The following is an 8562-nucleotide window of genomic DNA, read 5'->3' as shown; positions in this document are numbered from 1 at the left end:
GGGCCGAGACCTTGTCTGGACCTAGTAAGTGTTTGGTAAGAATTTGACTGGCTTTTTCAGCACGTGTAGTCTATAGTTTCCCTGTGTCCTAAACTTAATTCAGAGATCCCTGTAAAGGACATGACAGCCATTTATAGATCACCATGTGTCCATCTGGGCCTGCTGGGATGCTGTCTGCCTGATTAGAATGGCTTGACAGTGAAGGCCATTTGGAGAAGGAGGCCAGCCCATGGCTCATCTTGTTATACTTGGACTGAAAAAAAGCACGAATTGGAAGACAGAGCGGGTGTGGACTTCAAATCAGACATATCACTGGTTTGAGACAGGTGCCTTGGGTTGAGGCAGACCCAAAAGTGGGTAACATAATGTAGTTAATACTGTGGACTAAACACATTCCTCAGACATTGTGGTGGTAGTTCAGGCAAACAGAGATGACCAGAACAAAAGTAAGGTCTTCCTCAGGCAGGGGCAGCCTCATGACCGCCAGCCCTTTGAGGATCGCCTCAGGTTAGTCTGGTAGCGGGTGGCTTACCCAAGCAGGAGACTAAAGTTTGAGGGCAGGATTCTGATCATTGTGTGTTCAAAGTTGGTTTGAGGTAGGAGGGGATACTCATGGTGTGGTGCTAGGGTAACAGGATGAAGGGTAGATTTCTTCGAGTTTCAGAGTGGCAACTTAGTTCTAACAGCTGGCAGATGCCCAACTGTTAAATGGTGTCTAAAAATCAGATAAACTGATGCTGACTCATCTACGAATTAGATCAGAACTACTTAAAGCACTTCTCGTTTCCCTTTTATCCCCCTCTCTACCCTCCTCTACCATAGATGTGGATGGAAAAGGTTTTGGAACGGGGGATCAGTGGAAGAAAATAAGGTCACAGTAGAAGGGGATCTAGATCAAGTGGGGCCTTGTAGGTCACTGTGAGAACTTTCAAGGCAAGGAAGGCTCCAGCAATTTAAGTCACCATCTGCTCTTCTCTGCTTCTATGTCCCAGGTCCAAGACAAGCCCAAGCGGGAACCACAAGATAAAATTTGACTTCGTTTTCTACATTTCAGGTGAAACATGAACCAAATCCAAATTATTTACATTGGCAACCTTTATGTAGGTATTGATCTTATTTTCAATAGCAACTCCTTGCATTTGGTCACATTAGTGGTTTTATAATCTTACATCCATCTCACAGAAAGGAACAAAAGAATAAATAATATTTTGACCCTGCTGTTTTGACCCCACTGTTTTGGACTTCCTTATTGATTCCATAAATATTTTATCTCTGTGTTTATATATACAAATATTTTAATAAGAATTACACCAAAATTAATACTTTTTAAGGATGAATCTTTGTTAATTCAGTCATTTGATAACATCTTCAAAAACAGGTAAACCATTTTTATAAAAGCATTACTTTAACATTAATTATTAGGATCAATTATTTTCTAATGTGATTTATTTTGACTCAACTTTTACCTAGTTATATATTCTATGATTATCAGTTTTCTTTTGCAGAAATTATTTCTACCAATTCATTTCTCAGGTCAAATTACATAAATATATAAAGATTTGATGCACTTTTAACTAAAAAATATTTTAAATCATGTGCAATTTTATATACTGTAGATTTTGTTTTAAAAATTTATTTCAACCAAGTCTGTTTCCTACTTTTAATTTTTCAGGGTTTCATCTACACCAAATTTTACCACCTATAATTTTAGCCAGTGTTAGTTTCACCAGCATTTAATGATCTATGTTGATTATTTCTTCCAGTAACACTTAGTAAGAATTAGATAAAGAGCTGGTGATTGGGAAATTTTTATCAACACAGTGGCAAAAAGAACAATCACAGGAATTGTATATAGGACAGTCTAAACATCGGGGTCAAAATGTCTTGTGCTTGGCCGTCCCTGCCTCTCACCAGTCCACCATGATGTCCAAGCCCAGAAACCCTTTGGGCACACAATGACACCTTTTAGGAAGATCCCTTTGTTAGCTCTTTGACATGTGCCAATTTCACCAGTAGGGAGTGGTGGCGGTGGAGCTGGGAAGGAAAGAATCTAAGAGACAAATGACAATGCTTTATTATGACAAAATTCCAGAACAAAGCAAAAATTTTTATATTCCTTTGACAATAAATTTTGGCCCAAGATTATTGTTCCCGGGTTACAACTTTGCTGGATTTGTGTCTTTTTAATTCACAAAATTTTATGAGATGCTTAAAAAGTTAACAAATAGAGAAGAAAAGAGACTATTATGAGTACTTAAAAAGTTGAAAATTTGCAGGATTGAAACAAACAAAGAAGGCTGACTTAAGTGTGGAAAACAGACACTGTAGATTGTATTAGAAAGAACAGGAATGTGGGGTCAGAAGACCTGGTTTCCAGCCTCACTGTGTCTTCTTTCTGGCGTGGGGGATATAGGGTCATTTACTTGGTCTTCTGGAGTCTCAGTTTTCTCATTTGTAAAACTCTAAACACCTCATAGAGTAGCTGTGAAATTTATGAAACACAAATGCTCTGGCTAATGTGGAGGGGAAGCAAATGGCAGTTATTACTGAGTTGTGGTCATGAGCTTGGGGAATTAATCTCTTTTCTTTTCAGAGGAAAACTTCCTGCCCTGTCCTTTCCTCTCCTTGCCTCCCCTCATCTTTAAGTCCTCTCCTTCTTGTTTTTTTCCTCCTTTGGATGACCACACCCAGTAGTCTTAGGGTGGGGGCTGACTACAAAAGAAAGTATGAATTTAGGGCAGTAGCTCTTCCTAACTTGCTATCAGATGACCTAGAGACTGAGTTCATTCATATGGACAATCAATAGACCAATCAATTAATCATGCCTATGTAATGAAGCCTCAATAAAATTCTGGACACAGAAGCTCAGGTGAGCCTCCTGGGATGGCAGAACTCTGGGGGATTTTGTTAGATTCTACCTTATACATCTTTTCCTTTGGCTGACTTTAATGCATCTTTTCCCTATAATCAATGTAACTGTGAATTTAATGGGTTTCATGGAGTTTGTGAGTCTTCTGTTGAGTTATGGAAACTCAGGGTGGTTTCGGAAAACTCTTGAACTTGGTGTCAGAATGAGGGTGGTCTTATGTGGGCTCTTCCCTCTAACTTTGCCATTGGACTCTAATTCTTCATCTTTGGGGTCAGAAGTCTTGGGCAGCATTGGCAGTCTGGAGGATCATGCCCTTCACCTGGCAGTTTGGCTAACTCCAGGTACCATTCCTGATGTTTCTTAATTCTCCCTTAAAATTCTGAAAAAACTTGATTAATTGCATCATCTTTTTTCACCACTGGTGATTTCTAGAAGAGGGGCAAGAAAATAAACAATTTTCAGGTACTTGCTTGTTTTGAGCTATGGGTGAAATGCAATAGAAATGCAGTTTTAAGTTCCTTCAGTGAGACCTAAAGAAAAGTTTATATTATTCATACGACTCATTCACTCAACAAACACTTGCATGGCTCTTATCATTGGTCAGGCACTGTTCTAAATGCTATATAAGTATTAATTCATTTGATGTTGACAACCATGAAGGCGACTCAATTATTATTCCTATCATTGTACAAATGAGTTTCTTAATTTTACTTTTTTTCAGTTTAGGCCTTATATACTGACTTTCCCCCTATGAAAAATGAGGATTTTGCTTTCTTTCACATGCAAATGCGACCTCTTTTACGGGCAAACACACACTTTACATTTTCCAAACCTCCCTATGTATATGTAGTAAAATTCAAATGAGATCAATAATAAGTAGTTACATTATTATGTCCATGTAAAAGCTATTCATAGCAGAGCCAGGGACAGTGAGGACAATCATCCTTAGCTGCCTAGCATTCGTTTTTCCCTGGCATTTTAAGTACCTTCTTTCTTCATTTGTCTTTCTTTGTTTAGTCTTTACGTTCTGATTACTTATTCAATCCCAAACTTTCCTTCAGCAATATAAATCTCTTCTCAGTGTATTTAAGCATATGAAGTATTTTGTGATTTTCATCTTCTTGAAGAAATCTTTCTGAGAGCCCTCCGTTTTGCTCTAAAATGGACGAGTTGGTCTCTAGGTCAGCTGCATGGCTATTGTCATGGTGTTTCTCTTCATCCTCTTAAATATTTCCACTTTTGTATGGATCTTATTCCTGGATCCCATGCCTTCCTCCTTCACGACTTGCTCCATCATTCTAGGGAAGCATTGTATCAGTCACGCTCCAGTCAAGAGGCAGAAAGCACACCAAATTATTTTAACAGGGAAGATCTCATATAGTGAATCGCAAGTAAACTAAAAAAGGCAAAACGTAAGGTATCACAGAGAAAGGGAGTACAGGAAACAGATGCTACTAATAGGACTGAGAAAATAAAGGAACAATGAGGAAGGCTCAGAGAGGGGTTCCTGCCAAGCTGAGATCCAGAACCCTGGGGAAAGGAGCATTTTTCAGCCAGTATTAGTGGCTCTGGAGCTTAGAGGGGAGACATTGCTGGGATTCATGCCTCTGAGGAGTGGGCACCGATTAAAGCTTTTATCTCTGAAAGGATAATTTATAAAGCCTGCCAACTGGAACTAGCTGTTGCTACCCAGGTAAGAACGGTTAAGTTGGGATGAAACTTACAGAAACGAGAGGCCAACAGGAACACATCCCTGCTTTCTCCTCCAGCCTTGCAGCCTCTCTCGCTGGTGCCCCCTATTGGCAGAGACTAGCATGGAGCCCGCTGCAAAAGGAGAAATGATGGTTGCAGAGTCCAGCCCAGCATCCCAGGAAGGAGGAAGGGGAAGTTAAAGCTAGGAGACATTTGCTCAGTAACCCTCACAGGGATATTCTCCCACAGCTTCCTGAGGACGAGTGCTTTGTGGGAGTGTTTTATTTTGGTTTTGTTTTGATAGTTTCATGCTTGAACATTTTACCTCTCAGTGTGATTGGGGCATGGGATTCTAGATTGTATGTTATTTTTGCTTAGAGAATGTTTCTGGCCATACTCCTGTGTCTTCTACCTTCAGCTGTTATTGCTGAGAAGTCCAGTGTCATTCTCTTCTTGATCCTTTGTTTGAAATGGATTTATTCCTCTCTCAAGCTTATATAATCTTCTCTTTAGTCTTCTGAAATTTCTTGATGATTTGCGTTGGTGGGCCTGTTTCATTGTTCTCGGTTGTCAGCCTGTTTAGGTTGAACACCTGTGTTCTTAAGTTCTGAAACATTTTCTTAAATTATTTTTTTGATGATTTATCTGCTCTCTCTTTTTTTCTCTCCCTCCCTTCCCCCTTCTCCCTCTCTTATTTCACGCCTAGGACTGTTTTCTAATTTTATTCTCCCCCCATTTCCTATCTCTTTGTCTTTTTGTTCCAATTTCTGCAAGATTTCCTCAACTTTCATTTTCAAAACTTTTATTGAGTGTGTGTAATTTCTGCTGTCATATTTTAGTTTCCAAGAGTATTTGTTGTTCTCTTTAATGTTCTTTTTTTATAGCACCTTGTTCTTTTTCCATGAATCTAATAGCTTCTCTGTTTTCTGTAAGTCTTTTAGTAGTTTTTATTGAAGTTTTCTTTTTGTCTCCCTAATGTCTCCACAACTTTGCCTTTAGCTGTTTAACCTAATTAGTACAGTCTTCTAATTTGAAATATATGTCATGTCTATAATTTTGTCCACTTTTAAATAACCATTAAATAACCATTATCCTTCCTTCCTTCCTTCCTTCCTTCCTTCCTTCCTTCCTTCCTTCCTCCAACCCTCCCTCCCTTCCCCTCCCACCCCCGTCTCTCTGTCTGTCTTTCTCTCTTTCTTTCATCAGTCTTGAATTTCTTTCAAACGCCAGAGCTTTGTGTGAACTTCGCACTCGTATTTTGGTTGGCAAACACATGCGGGAACCTGCTTGCAATATGCAGTCATGTAGTTCTCTTATGCGCAAATGATTCAGGGGTCACGCTGTGTATTTAACCACCCATCCCCCAACCCCTAAGGTAATAACATCCATTAAAGCTGCTATAATATTTTATTAATTTTTGTAATGTTCCATCTTGAGCTCAAATAATTTTTCCCCCTGGCTGACAGCCAATGTAAGAGATGTGACCAAAATGTGGCTTGTCATAAAAAGAGCTAATTCTCATTAAGGGACTTACTTCACACACTGATCATCTCTGCTATGTCAGTCTGTACTTTGTAAGACCCGAGAGAAAATATTAGGAGTATGTTGTGTGCTGTCTAGCACCTGATTATTGCACTAATAATGTTCCAAGTATGTCATTTATCACAGCAGTAATTAACAACAACAAAAAAACCCTTATATGCCACTGAGTTCCCTGAAATCTACTAAGTAATCATAGAATAATCATAGCTTTTCCTCCCAGACATGGCCCTTAGAGATCATTTAATTCAATCTCTTATGTTTGAGGAAACAGTATGGGAGGAGTCAATGATGCGCTCCAGGCCGAATGGCTGAGGCCTTGTGTGCTGTGACTGACCGCCCCCGCCGCAGGCACATTGTTTTTCCTGAAGGCAGTGTGGGTTTCTCAGGGTTAGCTGCTGGCTCACACACCTGCAGTTAGGACCAGTGGGCAGCCTCTACTGCAGAGAACATGTCACATATGGATTGTCCTTTTCCTTTGTAACAAAAGTTCTTGGAACTGAATTTTGATGTGCCAATGTAGACCCCCACACGTTTGCAGTACTGGCTGATAGCGTTAACAGACTTCACTCCTAGAAGATTCTAACTCTTCAAAATGAACTGCATTCAAGCCAGTATGTTCCATATTAGCTGAGTTTTTAAATAATAGTGGACCAAGCACTTTCTTGAGCCTCAGCCTAACCTGGGCTTGTTTCTTACTGCCTGTCTTCAGTTGTACACTATGTGGCAATGCTAACGTAGGAGCATGACCACAGCTCCAGCTCTGCTGGAGACTCTAGAGGCCACAACCCACGCAGCCCTACTTGTCTTACTTCACTTAACCACAGCTGAAGAACCCGGCAAAAGAAGAGCTCCTATAAGAATTGCCCTTGTGGCCGGGTGCAGTGGCTCACGCCTGTAATCCCAGCACTTTGGGAGGCCAAGGTGGGTGGATCACCTGAGGTCAGGAATTCGAGACCAGCTTGGCCAACATGTGAAAACCCGTCTCTACTAAAAATACAAAAATGAGCTGGGCGTGGTGGCACATGCCTGTAATCCCAGCTACTTGGGAGGCTGCGGCGGGAGAATCGCTTGAACCTGGAAGGCGGAGGTGGCGGAGGTTGCAGTGAGCCGAGACCATGCCATTGCACTCCAGTCTGGGTGACAGAGTGAGACTCCATCTCAAAAAAAAAAAAAAAAAAAAAAAAAAGAATTGCCCTTGTCTGTCATCTGTGGCTTCTTGTTCTGGGTCTTATACATAAGAACTTTCTGGACAGAGGAAGCAACTAACAAACTTCAGGGAATATCTTCCCAGCCTGATTCCTGGATGTGCTCTGCTGCCTTATCTCAAACAGATAGTGGGCAACAGGGCTTGGCTCCTGAGTTCAAGTTTTGTAATTGGCGATGGACTTCTGTTTGTGTCCTACATGTTGCTGTGACTGTCCATTTTTGTGGAATGACCATGCCTCAATACCTAATTCCATGGTTTCCTCTTCTGTATATAACTAGAAAGGAGAAGACGCTAAAACAAATACAGCAAGACTGATTGTTTTGACCAAATTAGCAATTAATTAACTCCATGTGCTAGAAATTGCAGTCAACGTCTGCAGCAAGGGCAGCAGCTTCTGGATGAACAGAAGAAATTAAAAGAAAAGGATGAAGAAGGGGTCTGAGATCTTTGTTCATAAGCTTTTTGCTATGTAAACAGGGACTGATGTTCATTTCTAGGTTTTGTGCAAGCAGCTCTCAAAGAGGGGTGCCTGTGTATGGAAGAGCAGGAAGAAAACTTTAATTACATCTATTTTAAATGGGAGATGGAGATGGAAATTAGCACTTGCTATGTTTCAGAAGAAGGGGAACAAAGAGCCACCCCTATTTGGTTCATGTGTATGCCTTCTGAGAGAATTTCATTTCCAGCAGGAGTTACCTTGACTATGAAAGAATCCACTGGAGAGGACTTCTTTCCTGTAGCCTGGATGCTTGAGGGTGACATTGAAATGCAATTGAGAATAGAGGCTAGAAAGACAAGGCAGGGATGGTGAAGAGTGGCTATGCCAAAGCTGGTATGCGGCTAATCATGAATAATAGTGAGACCACCACTCTTTCTTCCTACTGCCTTCATGAGTTTCTGCCAGTTTTTGGTGTGTCTCCTGAGAAAATTTGTTTTTATTCACAATCCTAATTGCTTGAGATACTGAAACCATGAATGCGCGTGCGTGCACACGTGCACACATCCATTCCATCCCATCTCACCCCATCTCCCTTTCTGATCACAGGGACACTCACGCTCATGGCTTCTGCCTTTGGGGCAGGAACAGTGATTTCCCAGCTTTTTGGTGAGCCCTCCTTATGCTATGTGGTAGCCATGTGCCCACTGTGCGTGTAGCAGCTGTGGAATGATGTGCACAATTTTTCTTGGGTCATGACTTGTTTTTCTTTCATTTGTTTTGCTTCCTATATTTTTTCTTAAATGAATAAAATCT

Source organism: Hylobates moloch, unplaced genomic scaffold (assembly GCF_009828535.3).
Source record: "Hylobates moloch isolate HMO894 unplaced genomic scaffold, HMol_V3 SCAFFOLD_9, whole genome shotgun sequence".
Lineage (NCBI taxonomy): Eukaryota > Metazoa > Chordata > Mammalia > Primates > Hylobatidae > Hylobates > Hylobates moloch.
Note: the sequence above shows the minus strand (reverse complement) of the source record.